At 38.6% G+C, this 27,595-nt stretch overlaps 1 protein-coding gene across 1 annotated transcript in view; it reads left to right on the top strand.

Annotated features, from left to right (window-relative positions):
- The window catches only part of GRIN2B (glutamate ionotropic receptor NMDA type subunit 2B), a 474,878-nt gene that overhangs the window by 117,195 nt on the left and 330,088 nt on the right, over positions 1-27,595 (top strand). The gene's annotated exons all lie outside the window — the stretch shown is intronic.

Here is a 27,595-nt window from a genome sequence, read left to right on the forward strand (position 1 = left end):
AAACTCTTGAAGGAATTGGCCTGGGTGAATATTTTATGAGGAGGACTCCCTAGGCAATTGAAGCAGCATCAAAAATACACTACTGGGACCTGATCAAACTAAAAAGCTTCTGCACAGCCAAGAACACAGTAAGTAAAGCAAGCAGACAGCCCTCAGAATGGGAGAAAATATTTGCAGGTTGTACCTCCGATAAAGGTTTAATAACCAGAATCCACAGAGAACTCAAACGTATTAGCAAGAAAAGAACACGTGATCCCATCTCAGGGTGGGCAAGGGACTTGAAGAGAAACTTCTCTAAAGAAGACAGACACACAATCTACAAACACATGAAAAATAGTTCATCATCCTTAATCATCAGAGAAATGCAAATCAAAACTACTTTGAGATATCACCTAACCCCAGTAAGAGTAGTCCACGTAACAAAATCCCAAAACCAGAGATGTAGGCGTGGATGTGGAGAAAAGGGCACACTTCTACACTGCTGGTGGGGATGCACACTAGTACGTTCCTTCTGGAAGGATGTTTGGAGAATAATTAGAGACCTAAAAATAGACCTGCCATTCGATCCTATAATTCCTTTACTAGGTATATATCCAGAAGACCAAAAGTCACAATATAACAAAGACATCTGTACCAGAATGTTTATTGCAGCCCAATTCATATTTGCTAAGTCATGGAAGAAACCCAAGTGTCCATCGACCCAAGAAAGGACTAGCAAATTGTACATGTATACCATGGAATATTATGCAGCCTTAAAGAAAGATGGAGACTTTACCTCTTTCATGTTTACATGGATGGAGCTGGAACATATTCTTCTTAGCAAAGTATCTCAGAAATGGAAGAAAAAGTATCCAATGTACTCAGCTCTACTATGAAGCTAAATTATAGCTTTCATATGAAGGCTATAACCCAACTATAGCGCAAGACTATAGGGAAAGGGCCAAGGAAGGGGAAGGGAGGGTAATGGAGTGGGGCCACATCTACGGTGCATCTTAGAATGGGTACGGGTGAAACTTAACTAAATGCAGAATACAAATGCCTACATACAGTAACTAAGAAAATGCCATGAAGGCTACGTTGAACAGTTTGATGAGAATATTTCAGATTGTATATGAAACCCGCACATTGTACCCCTTGATTGCACTAATGTACACAGCTGATTTAACAATAAAAATAAATTTTAAAAAACAGAAATATTCTTTATACCAAGGAGTCACATTTTGGGGCAAAATTTCCTTAGCTCCTCCACCGGGCACCCCCATTCCTGTGTGTGCCTTTCCAGCCCTCTCTCTCCCCTCCTGTGTCTGTGAGCTCTGGCTCTTGGCCAGGTCAGGCTGCTCATCACCCCCTAATACATTCTATCCCTGGCTGGTTTTCCCACTTAGCGCAGCCTCACTGTTGTGCTTCTCTGAGCTTCAACCCAGATCAGGAGCTAAATCCAGATAGAGGTGGAACCAGGCCCAAGACCCAGGACCAGCTCTCTGCTCTTTTTTTTACCCTCCCTCAGCCCTCACTACCCTTCTGACAGTCCTGCCCTGGATAATGTGTGTGTGCTATCCAGTGTGGAGGTGGCTAGTTCTTGTGGGCAGAGGCTGAGTCCCCACTCTCTCTCTGACACACTTCATGGTGACTAGCCAGATAGGCACACAACAAAAACTTATTGATTCATTGGGCTTTTAAGGACAAAGGGATAGAAGCTAGTATGGAGAGTTGTTAGTCAACTTTTCTGCTTTCTCTTTTTAATTTAAAATGGGAATATTGCAGGCAGATTATATTCCTTCTATCTGGTTTTGGAGATTTCTGTCCATGGCCTCTGGCCTGGCCTGCAGGTGGTTCCAGCATGTCAGGGATGAGACTCCTTTGGCCTCAGTGGAACGGAATTGTTTTAAACTGAGGCTCTGAGCTGAAGGTCAAATCATGTTTGGGTGCCATGTGTAATCAGAAGAATCATCTTAGAACTCAGAGACCAAGGGGAAAAGAGCTAGTTTGACCCATACACATACATCACTCCTATGGACATTGTTTCACACACACGGTCACATTCAGATAAACACCCAGATGCATAGGCAATTACCAGCTAACAACATTGACCTGGGAATGAGCCCTGTGCAATATCAAGAAGCAGGAAATGATGTTGGTGTTTATGGTATTTCCTCTTATGTTGTAATAACCTTTGGCAAATGAAGGGCTTAGGACAGTCCTTTATTTAGGATCAGTGGAGTTGGAGAGTGTCAATTCATTACTGACACTTCATTCATTAATACCATTAACAAATGTTTATTGAGCACCTACTGTATGCTAGATGCTTTGCTCCCTACTGGAGATGGAGAAAGAAGACACAGCCCCTGCCTCCCTTCATTAGGGTTTGAAAAGAAAGTCCATTTTACTAAAAAGAAAAGCCATTTTACTAAAAGAAGTAGTGAGAGTTGGGTTCTGCCTTTCCTCTACTGCTATAATCCTTTCACATATTCTTGGTGACTAAAGATCCAGATTCCAAGTATAATAGATGGCTATTTTGATGTATATGAAGCTGTCATGTTACTTTGTGTAAAATTTGTTGGCTATTAGAGTTGGTGGGAGTAGGGAAGGAGTAGGTGCTGGTTGGCCCTGGGATTTAAAATTGATTTTAAGTATTGTTTATATTAGGCATCTGGTTGTTACTTACAGATTTTTTAAAACAACCTATTTCACAAATCAGTAGACATTGTACTAAAGCCCAGAAGGGAGGGCAGAGGGAAAGGAGATCTTTGGCTCCTTTCTGAAAAATTCGAGAAAAAGAAGCCCCTTCTCTGACTCTGAGCAGAGTATATTAACAGTCAAAGAATAAATCACAGGTGCTTGCATTTTGCTAGATGCTTTCAAGTAAATTGTTTAACATTCACAACAACTCTGAGGTGAGGATAATAATCTTCATTTTATAAAGAAGAAAATGAAGCCCAGGTAATTTGTATTACTCTTTTCCTTCCCCTCGAGATAAGTACATGTCAAAGCCAAGTTAGGTCTTTTGACTTCAGGTCTTTGCTTTCTTCACCATATCCTAAGGCCCTTCTAAATAATATTTTCTTATTTTTGTAATTTCTCTCTGTTATCTTCATTACTGTTTCCCATTCATTGATGAATCCTTGGCTTGTTACTCTCCGGCCCTCCCAGGTAGCACTTGGCATGCTCTATTCTGACTCTTACCACATGATACTATAATTTCTTGCTTATCTGTCTCAGCTGCCAGTTTAAGGCTCCTTGTAGATTGGAGCCCCCTCAGTGCTGGATCCACTCTCCTAGAACATTCCCTGACATAAGCAAAATGTTCAATAAACATCTGTCAAATGAATCAGCTATCACAGTAATTCTGTGAAAGTAGTTATTATCGCACTATACAGATGAGGAGCTGAGGGTCAGAGAAGTAAAGAGACTGATCCACCATCACACAGCAAATTAAGAGTAAATGATAAACATGAATCCATTAACATTAAAGCTTTGCTCCCCCCACCACAACACAACATGTTTATTATTACTGCTGGAGCTGGAAGTTTGCAGAAGAGGCTTTGCTGAGGGGTGTGGTTGCTTGGAGCATGGTTAGGCTATACAGCAGATCATTTGAGGGGAGGGCTTGGAAATCATCTTCTTCGACACCTCCATTTAAACTTTGTCACAGAGCATCTGCAGCTCAGAGCACCAGTGTTTTCTGGGTAGATGCCCATAGGTTTGGTGGTCCACACCCTCTCTCTCTTATCCGAGCTTCTTCCTTTGACTTCTTCTGGTTCAGATATTCCTGCCATCCTGCTCCCAGGCTTCTCCTTTTATCATCCTACCTATTTTCACTGCTCATCCCCCCTCTTAATAGTAAGTGACAAGCCAATAATTTTTATTAACACTTGAAAATGCTATTTTGCTGTTAAACCAATATGCACAATTGTCCTAATCTGCTGCCAAACAGTAATAGTCAGAATCAGATTTCAAAAGGTTTGGACTTCAGCAGAGCTGCCCACAGTGTCCTTAGAGGCATATAAATTAATTATAATTAAGAACCATGTGCAGATGTTAAAAGAGAAACTTTGAGCAATTTTGATGTCTGTTCTTTCAGAATATTAAGGAAAAGAAAAGCCCAGGAGTGGTTGCTGCTGGTGAGAGTTAAGATAATCATCTATGTTGGTATTACAAATTTCTATTAAAATACACACACGTAGAGTGATTTATACTCCGTTGTTAGTTATCTGTACAATACTTGTGTCAAGAATTTGGGTGACAGTAGAAGATATGCATCTGCTTTGTACATACAGCAGCAAAGAAGAGCTCAGATGGAAAAAAAAACAGGATCTAGCCATTGAACATGGTGTGGAGCAAGGAAGGAGCTCAGACAGCAGGTCTGGTTGGACCAAGTAAGAATAAGAAGACTCTTACTTAGATGTCCTAAGAAAGACCGGGCAGAAATATTTCTGCTAAGGAATCCAATACTTCCTTTCCCTTTGGTGGTGATGAGGAAGTGTGAGGGAGCTATGGTCTTAGGGAAGGACACCTTTTTCTTTCTTTCCTTCCTTCCTTCCTTCCTTCCTTCCTTCCTTCCTTCCTTCCTTCCTTCCTTCCTTCCTTCCTTCCTTCCTTCCTTCCTTCCTTCCTTCCTTCCTTCCTTCCTTCCTTCCTTCCTTCCTTCCTTCCTTCCTTCCTTCCTTCCTTCCTTCCTTCCTTCCTTCCTTCCTTCCTTCCTTCCTTCCTTCCTTCCTTCCTTCCTTCCTTCCTTCCTTCCTTCCTTCCTTCCTTCCTTCCTTCCTTCCTTCCTTCCTTCCTTCCTTCCTTCCTTCCTTCCTTCCTTCCTTCCTTCCTTCCTTCCTTCCTTCCTTCCTTCCTTCCTTCCTTCCTTCCTTCCTTCCTTCCTTCCTTCCTTCCTTCCTTCCTTCCTTCCTTCCTTCCTTCCTTCTATAAAGAAATTAATATAAGGATACAATTTTTAGGTTATGTTGTTCTCACTTCCAGGGTAAAGGTCCATTTGTAGAAGAGCCCCTCACACAGGGAGCGTGTTCTATACCTTCACAATGTGCACATTAGATGAGATCCCACCTCACGCCCATGCTCCTTCGTCCTCTCCCTCCCTCCGCTTCCCTCTACCCCCAAACTGGACTATATTAGTGTTTTATTGTTCTTATGAACGTGTAATTGTTTATCTATTGATTTCATATTAGTATGGAGTACACTGGATATTTATTTTTCCATTCTTATGTTACTTTACCAAAAGAATGCATATCGGGCGGTGCCTGTGGCTCAGTGAGTAGGGCGCCGGCCCCATATGCCGAGGGTGGTGGGTTCAAACCCAGCCCCGGCCAAACTGCAACAACAACAACAAAAAAAAAATAGCCGGGCGTTGTGGCGGGCGCCTGTAGTTCCAGCTGCTTGGGAGGCTGAGGCAAGAGAATCGCGTAAGCCCAAGAGTTAGAGGTTGCTGTGAGCCGTGTGACGCCATGGCACTCTACCCGAGGGCGGTACAGTGAGACTCTGTCTCTACAAAAAAAAAAAAAAAGGATGCATATCAACTTAGGAAGGACATCTTTACCTGTGTTTGTGGTTCAATTCCTTGGTCAAGTTTGCCTGTACTCATCTACCCAGCTCTTCTTTAATCAGACACTTTCCCAGAAGAGGCTTAACTAAGGCTGTGTATTCTTTTATTTTCTGTTGATATTATTTGTTGTGCCTATGATAATGTTGCAATGGATTTGGGGTTGGCTCCCCACAGGAATGTATTTAGGAAAGTAAATACATAGAATTGAGGAGCCCTGGTCATTGCCATGTAGATCACTGAGTTACGGATGCCTTTGTCATATCTGTAGCATGTCCAAGTAGACATTTCTTTCTTCATTGGTTTTACAAAACCACAGTCTCAGGTCCTTCCCACATACCTCAGACTATCAGTATTTCATACTTTGCTCCTTTCTGAAGAAAGAGCAGGAGCAAGGGTACTTAAAAGAATAATGGATAATGGCAATAATGTGAAAAGGAGGAGAACAGCAGAACTCAGGAGTGTTAGGTTCTAAGTCAACTGAAGTCAAAGGTTGATTCCTTTTATGTGTTATGTCTACAGATGTAGATAATGTTTAATAGTACAGCAGACCTTCAGTGTATTTGGAGTATTGGAATTGAGTTCTCAAATGCCTGGAATTTATAGACACCACTGTATTTTATTTGATGGAAATAGATTTTGGTTTTATACTTCATAATGGCATTAGAGAGTGGATGTTTGACATGTGTGACACTCACATCTCCTGTTTCAGATCATTGGTAGACACATTTATTGCCTAAGCTAAGCATTCTAACTCAAGAGCATCTCTTTGGTTCAATAGTTACCCTGCTCCTATAAATTCAAATTTAGAAGGTGAACATACATTCCAAACTGATGTGAAACTTAAAAGTTTAAAAAATATGTTAATTAAAATAGGATGGCGGCTGTGGCTCAAAGGACTATGCGCCAGTCCCATATACCATAGGTGGTGGGTTCAAACCCAGCCCCAGTCAAAAACTGCAAAAAAAAAAAATGAATTAATTAATTAAAAACATGTATATATATACACATATATTAATTAAAATTCTTTTGGGTCTGTACTGCAGAGTTGAGTCAATTGCACTTCAGGTTCATGGCACACTTCCATTATTGGTTCATGTAAGGACATTATGTTTAATTAGCTCTTATGCACTTTTCTTCTTTCCTATACATTTTAGAATATGTTTATAAAATTGCTTTAAAATCCCACTTCCATTTGGATAGGAATTACCTTGAATTTTTGGACTAATTCAGGACAAAATAGAACTCCTTAAAATATTATGTTATTACCTTCATGAATATGGTGTGTGTTACATTGTCTGGGTCTACTTTCAAATCCATTAATAGAGTTTTCAATTTTTCTCTGTAGAGGTCTTTTCAAGGACTTTTTTTGTCAAGTTAATTTCTAAATAGTTTATAGTTGTTTTTGCTATTATATATATTTTATGGTTGGTTAGAAGAAAAGTACTGATGTTTTCTAAAAGGATTGTTTATATAGTAATTTTGCTGTACTATTCATTTGAATAATTTCAAAATTCTGTTGGGTGTTGTATATAGGTTTGTCTTCATATAATGGCAGTTCTTTCTCTTCTCTTCTTATCCTTAAAATATTTGCTTTTTTTTAATGTTGGGGATTCTTTGAAGGTACAAGAACCCAGGTTACACTGATTGCATTTGTTAGGTAAAGTCCCTCTTACAATCGTGTCTTGCCCCCAAAAGGTGTGGCACGCACCAAGGCCCCACCCCCCATCCTTTGCTCTCTCTGCTTTTCCTTTCCCCACCCCTCCTGCCTTCTTTCTCTCTCTGATCTCCCCTTCCCCCACCCCCACCATGTCATTAACTGTCATTAATTGTCCTCATATCAAAATTGAGTACATAAGATTCATGCTTCTCCATTCTTGTGATGCTTTACTAAGAATAACGTCTTCACTTCCATTCAGGTTAATACAAAGAATGTAAAGTCTCCATTTTTTTAATGGCTAAATAGTATTCTATGGTATACATACACCACAGCTTGTTAATCCATTCCTGGGTTGGTGGGCATTTAAGCTGTTTCCACATTTTGGCGATTATAAATTGAGCTGCAATAAACAGTCTAGTGCAAGTGTCCTTATGATAAATGGATTTTTCCTTCTGGGTAGATGCCCAGTAATGGGATTGCAGGATCAAATGAGAGGTCTAGCTTGAGTGCTTTGAGGTTTCTCTATACTTCCTTCCAAAAAAGTTGTACTAGTTTGCAGTCCCACCAGCAGTGTAAAAGTGTTCCCTTCTCTCCACATCCTCACCAGCATCTGCAGTTTTGAGATTTTGTGATGTGGGCCATTCTCGCTGGGGTTAGATGGTATCTCAGGGTGGTTTTGATTTGCATTTCTCTAATATATAGGGAAGATGAACATTTTTTCATATGTTTGTTAGCCATTCATCTATCTTCTTTAGAGAGGGTTCTATTCATGTCTCTTGCCCATTGATATATGGGATTTTTTTCATGTGGATTAATTTTAGTTCTCTGTAGATCCTAGTCATCAAGCTTTTGTCTGATTGAAAATATGCAAATATCCTTTCGCATTGTGTAGGTTGTCTCTTTGCTTTGGTTGTTGTCTCCCTAGCTGTACAGAAGCTTTTCAGTTTAATGAAATCCCATTTGTTTATTTTTGTTGTTGCAATTGCCATGGCAGTCTTCTTCATGAAGTCTTTCCCCAGGCCAACATCTTCCAGTGTTTTTCCTATGCTTTCTTTGAGGATTTTTATTGTTTCATGCCTTAAATTTCAGTCCTTTATCCATCTTGAATCAATTTTTGTGAGTGGGGAAAGTTGTGGGTCCAGCTTCAGTCTTTTACACATGGATATCCAGTTCTCCCAACATCATTTATCGAATAGGGAGTCTTTCCCCCAAGGTATGTTCTTGTTTGGTTTATCGAAGATTAGATGGTTGTAAGAGGTTAGTTTCATTTCCTGGTTTTCTATTGGATTCCAAATGTCTATGTCTCTATTTTTGTGCCAGTACCATGCTGTCTTGACCACTATGGCTTTGTAGTACAGCCTGAAATTTGGTATGCTGATGCCTCAGACTTTGTTTTTATTACTAAGAACTGCCTTAGCTATACAGGGTTTTTTTCTGATTCCATATAAAACACAGAATCAGTTTTTCCAAATCTTGAAAGTCTAATGTTGGAATCTTACTAGATTGCTTTGGGAAGTATAGACATTTTAACAATGTTGATTCTTCTTAGCCTTGAGCATGCTATGTTCTTCCATTTGTTAATATCCTCTGCTATTTCCTTTCTGAGGATTTCATAATTTTCTTTATAGAGATCCTTCACCTCTTCTGTTTGGTATATTCCTAGGCATTTCATTTTCTTTGAAGCTATGGTGAAGGGAGTTGTGTCCTTAATTAGCCTCTCATCTTGACTCTTATTGCCATATACAAAGGCTACTGACTTGTGGACATTGATTTTTATATCCTGAGATATTACTGTATTTTTTGATGACTTTCAGGAGTCTTGTGGTTGAGGCTTTGGGTTTTCTAAGTATAAGATCATATCATCAACACAGAAGGAGAGTTTGACCTCCTCTGCTCCTGTTTGGATGCCCTTTATTTCCTTGTTTTGCCTATTGTATTGGCTAGAACTTTCAGCACTATGTTGAATAGTAATGGTGACAGAGGACAACCTTGTCTGGTTCCAGTTCTAAGAGGAAAAGCTTTCAGTTTTACTCCATTCAGTAAAATATTAGCTGTGGGTTTGTCATAGATAGCTTCAATTAGTTTAAGAAATGTGCCACATATACCTATACTCTTAAGTGTTCTAATTAGTAAAGGATGCTGGATCTTACCAAATGCTTTTTCTGCATATTTTTAGGGGATCATATGGTCTTTGTTTTTGCTTCTGTTAATACAGTGGATAACGTTTATGGATTTACATATGTTAAACTAGCCTTGCATCCCTGTGACGAAACCTACTTCACCATGATGTATGACTTTTTGATGATAAGCTGTAATCTGTTGGCTAGGATTTTGTTGAGAATTTTTGCATCTATATTCATGAGTGAAATTGCTCTGAAATTCTCCTTTTTAGTTGGATCTTTTCCTGGTTTTGGTACCAGGGTGATGTTTGCCTCATAGAACACGTTGAGGAAGATTCCTTCCTTCTCAATTTTTTGGAATAATTTCTTCAGTACAGGAATAAGCTCTTCCTTGAAGGTTTGATAGAATTCTGGTGTGAAGCCATCCAGATCAGGGCATTTTTTGGTTGGGAGATTTTTTTATTGTTTCTTGAATCTCAGTGCTTGAAATTGGTCTGTTCAGGAGATCTATTTCTTTCTGGCTAAGTCTAGGGCGAGGTTGTGTTTCTAAATATTCATCCATTTCAAATTTCTGCGCATACAGTGTCTGGTAGTATTCAGAGATGATCTCTTGTATCTCTGTGGCATCAGTTGTTATTTCCCCTTTATCATTTCTGACTGAGGTTACTAGAGATTTTACTTTTCTATTTCTAATTAGTCTGGCCAAAGGTTTATTTATTTTATTTATTTTTTCAAAAGCCCAACTCCCTGTTTCCTTAATTTTCTGAATGATTCTTTTGTTTTCAATTTCATTGAGCTCTGATTTAATTTTGGATATTTCTTTTCTTCTGCTGTGTTTAGGCTTCGATTGTTCTTCTTTTTCCAATTCCATAAGATGGCTTGTGAGTTTTTTTTTTTTTTTGTAGAGACAGAGTCTCACTTTATGGCCCTCTGTAGAGTGCCGTGGCCTCACACAGCTCACAGCAACCTCCAACTCCTGGGCTTAAGCGATTCTCTTGCCTCAGCCTCCCGAGCAGCTGGGACTACAGGCGCCCGCCACAACGCCCGGCTATTTTTTGGTTGCAGTTTGGCCGGGGCCGGGTTTGAACCCGCCACCCTCGGTATATGGGGCCAGTGCCTTACCGACTGAGCCACAGGCGCCGCCCGGCTTGTGAGTTTTTTGATGTGCTCTTTGTTTTTCAAATTTTGGCATCTAAAGTGATAACTTTTCTGCTCAGAACTGCTTTTGCAGTATCCTGCAGGTTTTGGTAGCTTGTGTCTTCATTGTTGTTATGCTCGAGGAAGTTAATGATTTCCTATTTCATTTTTTCTTGCACCCAACTGTCATTCAACAGAAGGTTGTTTAATTTCCATGCCTTTGTGTGGGGTTGAACATTTTTGTTGGAGTTGAGTTCCACCTTTAGTACTTTGATGTCTGAGAAGATACAACGTAAAATTTCTATTCTTTTGATTCTGTAGATGTTTGTTTTGTGTCCCAGAATATGATCAATTTTGGGGAATGTTCCAGGGGCGATGAGAAGAATATATATTCTTTATCTTTGGGATGGAGTGTTGTTTTTTCTTTGTTTGTTTTTTTATTGTTGGGGATTCATTGAGGGTACAATAAGCCAGGTTACCCTGATTGCAATTGTTAGGTAATGTCCCTCTTGCAATCATGTCTTGCCCCCATGAAGTGTGACACACACCAAGGCCCCACCCCCTCCCTCCGTCCCTCTTTCTGCTTCCCCCCATAACCTTAATTATCATTAATTGTCTTCATATCAAAATTGAGTACATAGGATTCATGCTTCTCCATTCTTGTGATGCTTTACTAAGAATAATGTCTTCCACTTCCATCCAGGTTAATACGAAGCATGTAAAGTTTCCATTTTTTTAATGGCTGAATAGTATTCTATGGTATACATATACCACAGCTTGTTAATTCATTCCTGGGTGGTGGGCATTTAGGCTGTTTCCACATTTTGGTGATTGTTAATCCATTCCTGGGTTGCTGGGCATTTAGGCTGTTTCCACATTTTGGCGATTGTAAATTGAGCTGCAATAAACAGCCTAGTACAAGTGTCCTTATGATAAAAGGATTTTTTTCCTTCTGGGTAGATGCCCAGTAATGGGATTGCAGGATCAAATGGGAGGTCTAGCTTGAGTGCTTTGAGGTTTCTCCATACTTCCATCCAGAAAGGTTGTACTAGTTTGCAGTCCCACCAGCAGTGTAAAAGTATTCCCTTTTCTCCACATCCACGCCAGCATCAGCAGTTTTGAGATTTTGTGATGTGGGCCATTCTCACTGCAGTTAGATGATATCTCAGAGTGGTTTTGATTTGCATTTCTCTAATATATAGAGATGATGAACATTTTTTCATGTGTTTGTTAGCCATTCGCCTGTCATCTTTAGAGAAAGTTCTATTCATGTCTCTTGCCCATTGATATATGGGATTGTTGGCTTTTTTCATGTGGATTAATTTGAGTTCTCTAAAGATCCTAGTTATCAAGCTTTTGTCTGATTGAAAATACGCAAATATCCTTTCCCATTGTGTAGGTTGTCTCTTTGCTTTGGTTATTGTCTCCTTAGATGTACAGAAGCTTTTCAGTTTAATGAAGTCCCATTTGTTTATTTTTGTTGTTGCAATTGCCATGGCAGACTTCTTCATGAAGTCTTTCCCCAGGCCAATATTTTCCAGTGTTTTTCCTATGCTTTCTTTGAGGATTTATATTGTTTCATGCCTTAAATTTAAGTCCTTTATCCATCTTGAATCAATTTTTGTGAGTGGGGAAAGGTGTGGGTCCAGTTTCAGTCTTTTACATGTAGACATCCAGTTCTCCCATCACCATTTATTGAATAGGGAGTCTTTCCCCCAAGGTATGTTCTTGTTTGGTTTATCAAAGATTAGGTGGTTGTAAGATGTTAGTTTCATTTTTTGGTTTTCAATTCGATTCCAAGTGTCTATGTCTCTGTTTTTGTGCCAGTACCATGCTGTCTTGACAACTATGGCTTTGTAGTACAGACTAAAATCTGGTATGCTGATGCCCCCAGCTTTATTTTTATTACTAAGAACTGCCTTAGCTATACGGGTTTTTTTCCGGTTCCATACAAAACGCAGAATCATTTTTTCCAAATCTTGAAAGTACGATGTTGGTATTTTGATAGGAATGGCATTAAATAGGTAGATTGCTTTGGGAAGTATAGACATTTTAACAATGTTGATTCTTCCCATCCATGAGCATGGTATGTTCTTCCATTTGTTAATATCCTCTGCTATTTCCTTTCTGAGGATTTCATAGTTTTCTTTATAGAGGTCCTTCACCTCCTTCGTTAGGTATATTCCTAGGTATTGCATTTTCTTTGAAACTATGGTGAAGGGAGTTGTGTCCTTAATTAGCTTCTCATCTTGACTGTTATTGGTGTACAGAAAGGGGACTGACTTGTGGACATTGATTTTATATCCCGAAACATTACTGTATTTTTTGATGACTTCTAGGAGTCTTGTGGTTGAGTCTTTGGGGTTCTCTAAGTATAAGATCATGTCATCAGCAAAGAGGGAGAGTTTGACCTCCCCTGCTCCCATTTGGATTCCCTTTATTTCCTTGTCTTGGCTAATTGTATTGGCTGGAACTTCCAGCACTATGTTGAATAGTAAAGGTGACAGAGGACAACCTTGTCTGTTTCCAGTTCTAAGAGGAAAAGCTTTCAGTTTTACTCCATTCAGTAAATTATTGGCTGTGGGTTTGTCATAGATAGCTTTAATCAGTTTTAGAAATGTGCCACCTATGCCTATACTCTTTCAATTAGAAAAGGATGCTGGATTTTATCAAATGCTTTTTCTGCATCTATTGAGAGGATCAAGTGATCTTTATTTTTGCCTCTGTTAATATGGTGGATAACGTTTATGGACTTGCATATGTTAAACCAGCCTTGCAACCCTGGGATGAAGCCTGCTTGATCATGATGAATGACTCTTTTGATGATAAGCTGTAATCTATTGGCTAGGATTTTGTTGAGAATTTTTGCATGTATATTCATGAGTGAGATTGCTCTGAAATTCTCCTTTTTGGTTGGGTCTTTTCCTGGTTTTGTATCAGATTGATGTTTGCTTCATAGAATGTGTTGGGGAAGATTCCTTCTTCCTCAATTTTTTGGAATAATTTCTTCAGTACAGGAATAAGCTCTTCCTTGAAGGTTTGATAGAATTCTGGAGTGAAGCCATCTGGACCAGGGCATTTATTGGTTGGAAGATTTTTTATTGTTTCTTTGATCTCAGTGCTTGAAATTGGTCTGTTCAGGAGCTCTATTTCTTCTTGGCTGAGTCTAGGGAGAGGGTGTGATTCCAAATATTGATCCATTTCCTTCACATTGTCAAATTTCTGGGCATAGAGTTTCTGGTAGTATTCAGAGATGATCTCTTGTATCTCTGTGGGATCAGTTGTTATTTCCCCTTTATCATTTCTGATTGAGGTTACTAGAGATTTTACTTTTCTATTCCTAGTTAGTCTGGCCAATGGTTTATCTATTTTATTTATTTTTTCAAAAAACCAACTCCTTGTTTTATTAATTTTCTGAATGATTCTTTTGTTTTCAATTTCATTGATCTCTGATTTGATTTTGGATATTTCTTTTCTTCTACTGAGTTTGGCTTAGATTGTTCTTCTTTTTCCAATTCCATAAGATCTCTTGTGAGATTGTTGATGTGCTCTCTTTCTGTTTTTCGAATGTAGGCATCTAAAGCGATGAATTTTCCTCTCAAAACTGCTTTTGCAGTATCCCACAGGTTTTGGTAGCTTGTGTCTTCATTGTTGTTATGCTCAAGGAAGTTAATGATTTCCTGTTTTATTTCTTCCTGCACCCATCTGTTATTCAACAGATTGTTTAATTTCCATGCCTTTGGGTGGGCTTGAGCATTTTTGTTAGAGTTGAGTTCCACCTTTAGTGCCTTATGGTCTGAGAAGATACAAGGTAAAATTTCAATTCTTTTGATTCTGTTGATATTTGTTTTGTGTCCCAGGATATGATCAATTTTGGAGAATGTTCCATGGGGTGATGAGAAGAATGTATATTCTTTATCTTTGGGATGGAGTGTTCTATATGTGTCTATCAAGCACAGTTGTTCTAAGGTCTCATTTAGATCTCTTATATCTTTGTTTAATTTCTGTTTAGAGGATCTGTCCAGCTCTGTAAGAGGAGTGTTAAAGTCCCCTGTTATGATGGTATTATCAGATATCATATTGCTCAGTCTGAGTAAGGTCTGTTTCAAGAATCTGGGAGCATTTAAATTGGGTGCATAAATATTTAGAATTGAAATGTCTTCTTGTTGTATTTTTCCCTTGGCCAATATAAATTGACCATCTTTGTCTTTTTTGACTTTAGTTGCTTTAAATCCACATGTATCTGAAAATAAGATTGCAACTCCTCTTTTCTTCTGAATTCCATTTGCCTAAAAAATTGTCTTCCAACCCTTGACTCGGAGCTTTAATTTGTCTTTTGAAGCCAGGTGTGTTTCTTGCAGACAGCAAATGGATGGCTTGTGTTTTTTAATCCAGTCAGCCAATCTATGTCTCTTCAGTGGGGAATTCAAGCCATTAACATTTATTGAGATAATTGATAAGTGTGGTAGTATTCTATTCATGTTATTTTGTGAGAGTCCATTGCTTAGTTTTATCTTTTGCATCAGTGTGGAGGTTAGGTTCTGTCTTTTAATTTCTGAGTTCTTACTTTGCTGCTGATCCATTGTGGTGGTCAGGGTGCAGAACAGGTTGAAGTATTTCCTGTAGAGCTGGTCTTGTTGTGGCGAATTTCTTCAATGTTTGTATATCCATAAATGATTTGATTTCTCCATCAATTTTTAAGCTTAGCTTAGCAGGGTACAGAATTCTGGGCTGGAAATTGTTCTGTTTAAGTAGATTAAAGGTAGATGACCATTTTCTTCTTGCTTGGAAAGTTTCATTAGAGAAGTCTGCGGTCAATCTGATGGATTTGCCCCTGTAGGTCAACTGGTGCTTACTCCTGGCAGCTTGCAGAATCTTTTCTTTTGTCTTGACTTTGGACAGGTTGATCACAATGTGTCTTGGAGAAGCTCAGTTAGAGTTGAGGCAACCTGGGGTCTGATATCCCTCTGAAAGCAGTGTGTCAGTATCTTTGGTGATATTTGGGAAATTTTTTTATAATATTCTCTAGTATGGCTTCCATTCCTCTGGGGCATTCTTCTTCCCCTTCTGGAATTCCTGTAACTCATATGTTGGAACGCTTCATAAAGTCCCATAATTCTGACAGTGAACGTTCTCCTTTCTCTCTCTTCTTTTCTGCCTCTCTTACTATCTGAGTTATCTCAAGAACTTTGTCTTCTACCTCTGAAATTCTTTCTTCTGCATGGTCTAACCTTTGCTGATACTTTCCATTGCATCTTTAAGTTCCCTAATTGACTGTTTCAGTTCCTTCAGCTCTGCTATATCCTTTTTATATTCTTCATATCGTTCATCTCTTATTTGATTCTGTTTTTGGATTTCCTTTTGGTTATTTTCCTCTTTATTAGCAGTTTCCTTCATTGTTTCCATCATTTCTTTAATTTTTTTCAACATGTGTATTCTAAATTCCCTTTCTGTCATTCCTAACATTTCTTTATAGGTGGAATCTTCTTCAGTAGCTACCTCATGGTCCCTTGGCAGGGTTGTTCTGGACTGCTTCTTCATGTTGCCTGGAGTTTTCTGCTGATTCTTCCTCATGAGTGATTTCTTTTATCTGTTTCCTTGCCCTAATTTTCCTTTCACTTCCTCTTGCTCTTTAAGTTCTCGTGCCTGTGGACTAAGGGTTACAGGACCAGAAGGGTGAGAAGGTTGAAAAGTAAAAAAGGGATGGAAGAAAGGAGGACCGAGTGATAAGAAAAACAAAGAAAAATAGAGAAAGGAGATTAGGTGGGTAAAAGAAATATTGACAAAAAGAAGAGAGGCACAGAAAGAGGGAGACAGAGCAATATAGGTGTACAGTAGGGTACTTTGACACAACCGTAAAAAAACCCCACCTTCTGGGAGTGCCCAGTTGGGTGGTTCCCTTGAGGTCAGCAGCTCTTTGCTAACCTGATCAGACACAGTACCCCACCTCCACCAAGTAGAGAGGAAAGACAAAAATGCTATAAATCAAACCAAAAGAAGCCAACAGAAAACTTTACGGGATAAAATTGGGTTGAAAACCAAATAATAGCGGTAGAAACACTAGCAAAAATGAAGTTCTAGTTATTGAAAAATGTAGCAATGGGAAATTATAATTAAACTAGAAAAATTGAGAAAGAAAAAGATCTGTATGGAAAAGGTTGAAATTAAAAACCAAAAGAACATCAACAACATCAAAATAAACAAAAAAAAAACAACCAAACCAAAAAAAAAAAAAGAAGCACAACCAAAACCAAAGCAGTATGTATATGTTATTGAATATTGTCTGGGCAACACATGGTCTTGTGTGGTATGAGATGTTAATCCCAGTTGTGATGCAACTGGAGGCTGCTGATTTCTCAAACCCCAGCAGGTAGACACCCTAAATCTCTCTTCAGCCCACTTAAAAGGCACTTTGAACTTGTAAACTTGCTGAGCAGAAGCTTTCCCAGGAAAGTGCTTGTCGCTGGAATCACTGCTGAAGAGGCTATCCACTTACCCAGTGTGCCAAAACTGGTCTCACTCTGCTCCTGAGGGTTAGGGCTGCAAGGCGGCTCAGACCCCACCCTTAGGCTACTTGGTTGCTGGGTTATCAGCTCCCACCCGATTCTAGCTCTGTGACCCTGAGGGCGGAGCTTGCTGGGGCAGATCACTCACAATGGCTCCCTGTGACCCAGAGCCAAACACTATTAGCTCCATCTGGCTCAGCAGCTCAGACTGGGGCCCTAGACAACGGCCAAAGTTCTCCGCACTCCTGCTCAGGCTCTCCCCAGGGCAGTTCAACTGAGTGCCAATTCCAAAGACACCAAAACATTTCACAGGTAAGGCCTTTCTGGTTTGCAGTCTCGCTGCTACTGAAATTACAGTTGCGGGCGGGTTTAGATGGATTGAACACACGTGACCACTTGGCTGTTTTTCCACTGTTTTAGTCCTCCTCTTGGGGTGCAGAAGTCTCTTGCTGACTCCCTGTATCCTCATAGGGGTGATGATAGGCAGATACCACCAGCCAGAGATGCCTGGAGTCCTATCTCCCCAGACTCACGGTGCCCAGATGCAAGGAAGCTGTTACTTGGCCGCCATCTTGCTCTGCCTCTCGGGATGGAGTGTTCTATATTCGTCTATCAAGCACAGTTGTTCTAGGGTCTCATTTAAGTCCCTTATATCTTTGTTTAATTTCTGTTTAGAGCATCTGTCCAGCTCGGTAAGAGGAGTGTTAAAGTCCCTGTTATTATGGTGTTATAGGTTGTCATATTGCTCAGACTTAGTAAGGTCTGTTTCAAGAATCTGGGAACATTTAAGTTGGATGCAGAAAATATTTAGAATTGAAACATCTTCTTCTTGGATTTTTCCCTTGACCAGCATAAAGTGACCATCTTTGTCTTTTGACAAAGAGGAAATCATTCATGTATCTGAAAATAAGATTGCAACTTCTCTTTTCTTCTGAATTCCATTTGCTTGAAAATTGTCTTCTAACCCTTAACTCTGAGTTTTAATTTGTCTTTTGAAGCTAAGTATGTTTCCTGCAGACAGCAAATGGATGGCTTGTGTTTTTTAATCCAGTCAGCCAATCTATGCCTCTTCAGGCAATTACCATTTATTGAGATAATTGATAAGTATGGTAGTGTTCTATTCATCTTATTTTGTGAGAGTCCATTGCTTAATTTTATCCTTTGCATCATTGTGAAAATTAGGTTCTCGCCTTTAATTTCTGAGTTCTTTGCTGTTGATCCATTGTAATGATCAATGTGTAGAACAGTTTGAAATATTTCTTGTAGAGCTGGTCTTGTTGTGGTGAATTTCCTCAATATTTGTATATCAGTAAATGATTTGATTTCTCTGTCTATTTTCAAGCTTAGCTTAGCAAGATATAGAATTCTGGAAATTGTTCTGTTTATGTAGAGCAAAGGTAGATGACCATTGTCTTCTTGCTTGGAAGGTTTCATTAGAGAAGTCTGCAGTCACCCTGATGGACTTACCCATGTAGGTCAACTGGCGCTTACTCCTGGCAGCTTGAAGAATCTTTTGTTTTGTCTTTACTTTGGAGAGGTTCATCACAATGTGTCTTGGAGAAGCTCTGTTAGAGTTGAGGAGACCTGGGGTCCGATATCCCTCTGAAAGGAATGTGTCAGAATCTTTGGTGATATTTGGGAAATTTTCATTTATAATTTTCTCTAGTATGGCTTCCAGTCCCCTGGGGCATTCTTTTTCCCCTTATAGGATACATATAACTTGTATATTTCAATGCTTCATAAAGTCTCATAATTCTGTCAGTGAATGTTCTGCTTTCTCTCTCTTCTTTTCTGCCTCTTTAACTCTCTGAGTTATCTCAAGAGCTTTGTCCTCTACCTCTGAGATTCTTTCTTCTGCATGGTCTAATCTGTTGTTGATATTTTCTATTGCATCTTTAACTTCCCTAATTGACTGTTTCCATTTCTTCAGCTCTACTATATCCTTTCTATATTCTTCATATCGTTCATCTCTTATTTGATTCTGTTTTTGGATTTCCTTTTGGTTATTTTCCACTTTATCAGCAGTTTTCTTCATTGTGTCCATCATTTCCTACATTGTTTTCATCATCTGTATTCTAAATTCCTTTTCTTTCATTTCTAATAGGTCTTTATAGTTGAAATCCTCCACAGTAGCTATCTCACAGTCCCTTGGGGGGTTGCTCTGGACTGGTTTTTCATGTTGCCATGATTTTTCTAGTGATTTTCCTCATGAGTGTTTTCTTTTATCTGTTTCCTTGCCCTAATTTTCCTTTCACTTCCTCTTGCTCTTTAAGTTGCTGTGCCTCTGGACTAGGGTTTTGATGAGTTCTTTTGGTACAAGATCAGAAGGATGAGAACATTGAAGAACAAAAAGGGAAAAAAGGAAAAAAAAAAGAAAGAAAATAAAAAAAGCGAAAGGAGAGGGGATGAATAAAAGGGATTATTGACAAAAAGAAGAGAGGCACAGAAAGAGGGAGACAGAAGCAATATAGGTGTACAGTAGGGTTCTTTGACCCAACCTTAATAACCCCCACATCTGGGGTTGCCAGGTTGGGTGGTTCCCTTGAGGTCAGCAGCTCTTTGCTAGCCTGTTTGGACACAGTAACCCACCTCCACCAAGTGTAGAGGAAAAACAAAAATGCTATAAATCAAACCAAAACAAGCCAACAGAAAACTTTATGGGATAAAATTGGGGGGAAAACCCAATAATAGGGGTAGAAACATTACCAAAAATGAAGTTCTCATTGTTAAAGGCAACAATGAAAAATTATGTTTAAATTAGAAAAATGAAGAAAGAAAAGTACGAAAAAAAAGAAGAATCTTGAGGGGAAATGTTGCAATTAAGAAAAATAATTAAAAAAAAAAACAAAAAAAAAGCAGTATATATATCTTGCTGAATATTGTCTGTGCAACAGGTGATCTTCTGGGGTATGAGATGTTAATCACAATGCTGATACGGCTATATGAAATGGAGACTGGCAGCCTCTGCTGATTTCTCAAACCCTATAGGGTGGAGAGTCTAAATCTCTCCTCAGCCCACTTAAAAGGCACTTTAAACTGCTAACCTTGTCTAAGCAGAAGCTTTCTCAGGAAAGCACTTGTCACTGGGATCACTCCTGAAGTGGCTGTCCACTTAGTGTGCCAAAACAGGTCTCACTCTATGCCCCTGAGGGCCAAGGCTGTAAGGCATCTCAGTCCCTGCCTTTAGGCTGCTCAATCACTAGATTACTCACCCAAGGACTCCCACCCTATCCTTGCTCTGTGACCCTAAGGGCAGAGCTTGCCAAGGCAGTTCTCCCACAGTGGCTCTGCATGGCCCACAGCCAAACACTATTAGCTTCAGTTGGCTCAGCGGCTCAGTCTGGGGCCCTTGACAACGCTTAAAGTCCTCTTCACTCTTGTCCAGGTTCTCCCAAGGTAGTTCAAATGAGTGCCAAGTCCCCAAAAAAAAAAAAAAACCAAAACAGCTCACAGACGAGGCCTTTCCAGTTAGCAATCTCACTTTTGCTGTACTTACAGCTGCTGGTGGGATTAGACCAAATGAACACACACAACCACTTTCCAATTCTCCACTGCTTTTGTCCTCCTCATGGGGTCCAAAAGTCTCTCGCTGACTCCCTGTGTCCCCAAAGGGATGTTTCTGGACAAATCCAACCAGCCAGAGATACCTGGAGTCTTCTCTCCCAAATCTCACTGCGCCCAGTTGCAAGGAAGCTGTTACTTGGCCACCATCTTGCTCCTCCTTTATTTTTAAGTTGGCTTCAATGTTTGCTTTCTTGACAAAGCAGGGTTTTGTTTATTAGGGTTTCTAGTAGCACTAATTGTATTAAACTTGTCTTTTCCTTCGTGTTAAAGGGAATGGGATAAAATGTTTTTGGTACGTACACATTTCTTATAAAGATTTATTTATTGTTTGCTTGTTTAAATATAATTTTACATTTCTATCATATATAGGTGTTTTCCTTAATCAAATGTATTTTCTTCATTTTGTGATATTTATGTAAATATCTCATAGCCCTTTTATGTAGTGAATTATTTTGATATATGCTGAAGTTAATCCATCCTTGTATTACTTGTATAAACCATGCCTGATCATGATGATTATTATTTTAAAAATATACCATGTTTTGGTTAGCTAGTAGTTTTCGGGTTCTTTTTTTTTTTTTTTTTTTGGCTTTATGATTACAAGTGAAAGTGACATGTAAAAATCTTTTCTTGTTCCATATTTATCTGAATTTAGAATCAAGCTTTCCTTCTTTTTCTATTTTGATCACCTTGCATGAGCAAGGCTCATTTCTTCCTTAATAGTTTGGTATAGTTAATCTAAAGAACTATCTGTATCTGTTTTACTTCCCTTTATTTTGGCAGAGGTCTAATGGGAGGAGTAGGGCTAGTTTTGGTGGAAGAGGTTTGGGAGGTTTGATAAACATTTTGCTTTCTTTAATGGTCATTTATATCATTTTTGTACATTTTTTGAGCTTCTTTTCTTATTTGCTATTTTTATTAGATATTATACATTAAGTTTAATAGCAAGTAGTTTTCATTTTTTATTTTAAAATTTCTATTATAATTTTCTCTTTTTAATTTATGAATTTAATTTGCATTTTTTCTATCTTTTTCTTGATTTGTCAGAACTTGGTGTCTTTTAAAGATTAGTTTTATTTTCTTTGTCTTGTTTCATTCATTTCTTTCTTTTTTTTTATCTAGCTTACTTTATTGTAAAAATACAGTATGTATATGATACATAGAACATGGAAAATATATGTTAATCAGTACAGCTTCTGGTCAACAGAAGTAAAATTTGGGGGAGTCAAAGGTTATATGCAGATTTTTGACTATGAGGGGTGTCAGTGCCTCTAGCCACCTCCATTGTTCTTCGTGTCTAATTTTTATTTATTTATTTTTTATTTTACTTTATTTTATTTTTATTGTTAAATCAAAGCTGTGTACATTAGCGCAATCAAGGGGTACAATGTACTGGTTTCATATACAATCTGAAATATTCTCATCAAACTGCTCAACGTAGCCTTTATGGCATTTTCTTAATTATTGTATGTAGACATTTGTATTCTGCATTTAGTAGGTTTCGCCTGTACCTATTCTAAGATGCACCGTAGGTGTGGCCCCACCTATTACCCTCCCTCCACTCTAACCTCCCCCCTCCCCTCCCTTGGCCCTTTCCCCATATTCTTGTGCTATATTTGGGTTATAGCCTTCATATGAAAGCTATAAATTAGCTTCATAGTAGGGCTGAGTACATTGGATACTTTTTCTTCCATTCTTGAGATACTTTGCTAAGAACAGTATGTTCCAGCTCCATCCATGTAAATATGAAAGAGGTAAAATCTCCATCTTTCTTTAAGGCTGCATAATATTCCATGGTATACATGTACCACAATTTGATGCAGGGGAACTACTTAATTATTTTCTTTTGGGGGTTGACCCTTAAGTGTTCAATTCAGTAGGTGAAAATTTAATTATAATTAATCATATTTTATTTTTCTATTTTCTTATAAATGTATTTAAAACTGTAGCTTTCCCAACTGCTTTAGTTGTGCTCTAGGAATTTTAGCATTTAGTATCTTTATTGTTATTTTGTTCAAAGGAAATTTTAGTTTTTCTTATGATTTCCTCTTTAACCTTAGAGTTAAAGATCATGAAATTTTAAAAATGTTTTTGGATATGTGATACATTTTAGCTACCTTTTAAAACTTTACTTCGAATTTAGTCACATTATACAAAAATGACAATTATGCCATACTGATTCTTTATAATTTACTGATGGGTTATTGTTGATTTAAGACTAAACAGCTATGTATTCTTTGTTCTACATGTATTTCTAGGTATCTGAACTAGTTCAAGTTTATAATTAATGCTTTGTTGTATTTTTTAAAATTGAACTTTTATGTTTTAGTTAGTAAGGTATTTTGTCTGTTGAATTTATGTCTCTCCCATGGATATTTTAGTTGTTGCATTATCTTGTCAAGGGTCTATTTTTAGCTTCATATGTGTTCATGATTATTGTATCTTCTTGGTACCAGTATGTGAAATTTCTCATTGTCCCTTTTGATGGTTTTGCCCTTGAATTTTATTTTGTCCTGATATTAAAACGTTGATAGATATTTCCACTTTCACCTCCAGAAAGGCTAAACTCATGTATATTTCACTTGACTTACACCATATGAGATCCCTTGCTTCTCCCCTTCCTCACACTCTCTAATGTGACATGATTTAAGGCCTGTGTATGCTAGCTTTGTCTTTTTTGGTAGCTTAGGAAACTGGACCTGATGCATAGTTCTAGCATTTTTAATTTTAATTTTACCCACTGCCTATCAGATATCAATCACAATCTTCTTAATTGGTTCACTCTAAACAGTGTCCTTAACTGCATTAAAGGACGGCACTTGGAAAATCTGACCTAATTGTTTATTAAATCACATTTTATCCTTCCCGTTGGGGTTGCCTGAGGACTTAGTTATCTCTGAGAACAGGGTTGGCCCAGCTTCTCACCCATATGTGTCTTCCCTTGGAGTCCACTGTGATTAAAGTGTAGACTGTTTCCTGTCATAGTTCCCCTGCATCAGTCACAGGCATGAAGATGGGCTACTATGGCCTTCTGCTTATGGCTGGTCTAGGCCTTACTCAATCCAAACTTCCAGCATGCGGAGGGCCAAACAGATGAACAGTAGACTCTCCAATCCTGCTGCTTTGTGATTGGTTCTGCCTGTGTACCCTGGTGCCTGAATTCATAGCATGACATGGATATACTGAGCTTCCCTGATCCCCAATATCACCCCAGCCTGGGTGACTCTTGAATTCTGCTACGTGACTGGTAAACTGTCTGATGGAGTTTGCTGCTTCCCTGAGGCTGTTATGTGGCATCTTTTTCAGAGAATTACATCGCTTAGGGAACTAATATCTCTTGCCCCCTGTGAGGTTCCTCTTAACATTCCTCTCAGACTCTGTCTGCTATTCTCTCACCCTCACCTCCCACATGCTCGCTTTGTGCTTTCATAAATAGCCAGGCTCCTTGAACAGCTTCTATAGAAGCTTGAAGGTAACATCTTTTGTATCTGTACAGTATTTTATATTCTTCAAAGCACTTCAATATACATATTATCATTTGATCTTCACAAAAATCTTTCAGATAAGTAGGTTAGGTGTATTATCCTGATTTCACCGATGATGAAATAGAGACAGTAATTAGGTGACTTTCCCATCCTCAGAGACTTTATTAATGTGGAACTGGTATTAAAACCTCAGTTGGTTTTGGTTGATTTCATTCATCCATCCATCCATGCACTCATGTTATATGTAGAGGACCCAAAATGTAAAGAGTCAGGGCTTTCAAACTAGACAAACGTGGTACCATCCCTTATGAGCTATGTAATCTTGACCATGCACTTCACCCATTCAGAAGATCAGATTCCTCATTTGTGATGCGGAGGAAAATTATGATTTATAATGTTTTGGTGAGGATCTACCAATGCATAAAAATTGCCTGGCAATCACATTGTGTGGCACATAGATATGTTGAACTATTTTAAGTCAAAAACGGCCAAATATCAGAAATTTTATGATTTAACCTAATTAGAGAAACACAATATTGGTCACCATTTATTGAATTCTTCCTTATTGTATACGAGTCTGTGTGAGATCTCAAGAATGTAAATAGAAATGAGAGCACATATGCTTTATGTGTTTATATCTTCTGTTAGCCCATGGTCCTGAGCAGTAGAGCTTGTGTCTGTGGCATCCTTGGCATCAAAAACCCAAGTCTGATAGAGAGTAGTGATCATTAAGAGTTACTGAGCTGGGAGGCACCTGTGGCTCAGTGGGTAGGGCACCAGCCCCATATACCGAGGGTGGTGGGTTTGAACTGGGCCCTGGCCAAACTGCAACAACAAAAAAAATAGCCAGGCATTGTGGCGGGTGCCTGGAGTCCCAGCTACTTGGGAGGCTGAGGCAAGAGAATGCCTAAACCCAGGAGTTGGAGGTTGCTGTGAGCAGTGATGCCACAGCACTCTACCAAGGGCGATAAAGTGAGACTCTGTCTCTACAAAAAAAAAAAAAAAAAGAGTTTACTGAGCTGAAAAGGCCCCTGCTCACAAGGAGGTAATCAACTACTCAAGGTAGACACACACATAATCACGTAGTTACATGTAGTTAGACAGACATGTAAAAGCTGTGGCAAGATCCCAAAGGAATTAGTGCTCAGTGATGCTGGGGCAAGGATGAGGAGGGTGAAGTGTGGGGGGCAGAAGTGGGCAAAACATCACAGAGCACGTCCATCAAGACTCATTAGGGCCTGTCTGAGCAGGGAGAAAAACCACTTTGCTTATCTTGGATTACATGCTTTCTCCCAGCCAACCCTCTTCTAACATTTGAAATTGAGTTTGTAGTCAAAGAAGCCTCTTTGTTTGTCTCATAGTCCCTCTGTTAACTGGTATCTCCCATAATGTATTGCTCTGTAAAGTTTGTTTCTCTGTTCTAAGTATAAAAGAGATGCTCGATAGGCTAGATTCTATTCTTTGGGTGTCACAACTATCCATTGTATAACAAAGCATAATATATATGGTGTAAGAAGAAATAGAGGAACACAAGAGATATTTTAGAGAGGGAAAATAAAATATCAAGTGGGAGAGTGTAGAGTGCATTAAAGTTAATAAACTGTCATGGCAGAGTGGACCACTTTTAAATGTGAAGGAAACTAATTCAGTGACTTATAACTGTAGGATTAGAATCCTACTGAAATGAAGATAGCCATGAGGTTTAAATCTTTTGGTTCTTCTTGACAACCAGTTCTTGGTTGTAATATTACAGATTATATATACATATATAATATTACATATATATGTCCATAGCTCTTTGTGACGCTAAACCCATCTGTCTTCCTCTGAATATTCACTGGAATATTGCTATTCAACTCTGTATATAGTGTTGGTTTTCTTTTAGCTCTAGGAGGAGGGATTCACCTGGTATATTGGGTACAGCCTATCGGCATGCGTTTTCAGGGGTCATGTAGTCATTCCTGTTTTCATGGAGACACTGAGACCAGAAAACTGTCAGGAGTACAGGAATAAACTTTGCTCAGGTGTGAACCACTGAGCTATTTGTCTTATTCACAGGAGAGAGACAAGGAAAATCTATACAGGTCCCCTTCTTGGCAGTATTAAAGTATGACTAAAACAGTAAGAGTTCCAAAATGTTTTTTGCCAAAAACTGGATTGGATTTTGTGCTTCTTCAGCCAATAAATGTCCCTTGCATCTTATTCTCAAATCATTAATGCCCTTTGCAGTCAAGACTGACTTCTCAGCCGGAATGCTTCTTTATCTTTCTTTATCCAAAATCTTCATAATAATATATTTTTCCTTTTCATTACATAAATGCTCAAAGTTTTTAGCTTTCTAAGCTCTCACCTTTTTTTTCAAATAAACAGGAGAACTTAAGCACATTTTTATCCTCGATTGCACCTTCTTTCCCTTTGTAGAAGAATGAGAGTCCCTGGTTCGGGTTCTGGGTACAGTTTGTAGAATACCTCTTGAAATATAAAAATGCCAAGTGTATGTTTTGGCATTTTGGTGTTATAATGCCATTGTCTGTAGGCAATTACATAACTGATTTCAGGTTCAGTTTCTCCATTTGCGAAATGGGAATAAAATGTTGATTTTATAGAGTTTCCATGGGGACCAAAGATATTGAATATGAGGAAATGCCTAATACGGTGTACATATGCATTTGCCAGATGTACAATAGAGGATTATTTAAAACAAATCAAAGCAACATAAGCAGTAACAGTTCTGTTAAAATAAGAGGAGGTCTTAGAGAATAATGAGAAGCCTCAAGAGAAATGAACAAGGCTTATATCTATAGACCACTGTGTCCTTAGTCTGATTCATAGTGCAAGATTTAGTACCTTGTAGGTAAAAGATGGTGAATCATATGCAAGCATGGAATCATTTGAGAGACGTCACCACTATAAGATGCCATCAGAAAAAAAAATGGAAAACTTTTCAAAGGTGGCTCTAACATTATTTACTGCAGCTCTTAATAGTATTTGTCTGTTTCCATATTTGTTGTATAAACAGATCAGAGTAACAGCATTCGTTGTAATAATTGGTCAAGACTGACTTCTCAACCTAAATGTTTCTTTATCTTTCTTTATCCAAAACCTTCATAATAATATTTTTGTCAGGGCAGCGCCTGTGGCTCAAAGGAGTAGGGCGCCAGCCCCGTATACCAGAGGCAGTGGTTTCAAACCTGGCCTCGGCCAAAAACTGCAAAAAAAAAAAAAAAAAAATAATAATAATAATATATATTTTTTCTTTTCATTAGCTAAACGCTTAAAGTTTTTAGCTTTCTAACCTCTCACCTTTTTAATGAGAGGCAGTGCAATGCAATACCCATTAGAATACAAAAATCAGAAGATCTTGGGTTCAGGTTCACTTAATTGGTTTGTGGCCTCGGACAGATCAGTTAGCTTCTTGGAGCCTTGGCTTCAACATCTATAAAATGGGGATAATACTATTTTTCTTAATCCCCCCTGACTGAATTATTATAAGGATTAGTTGAGATGATGTTTTTAAAAGTATTGCTTCTGTATTGGTTGTTCTTGTGATTTATTATTAAGAGCCAGATACCGAAAGG

Source organism: Nycticebus coucang, chromosome 12 (genome assembly GCF_027406575.1).
Source record: "Nycticebus coucang isolate mNycCou1 chromosome 12, mNycCou1.pri, whole genome shotgun sequence".
In the NCBI taxonomy this organism is placed as follows: domain Eukaryota; kingdom Metazoa; phylum Chordata; class Mammalia; order Primates; family Lorisidae; genus Nycticebus; species Nycticebus coucang.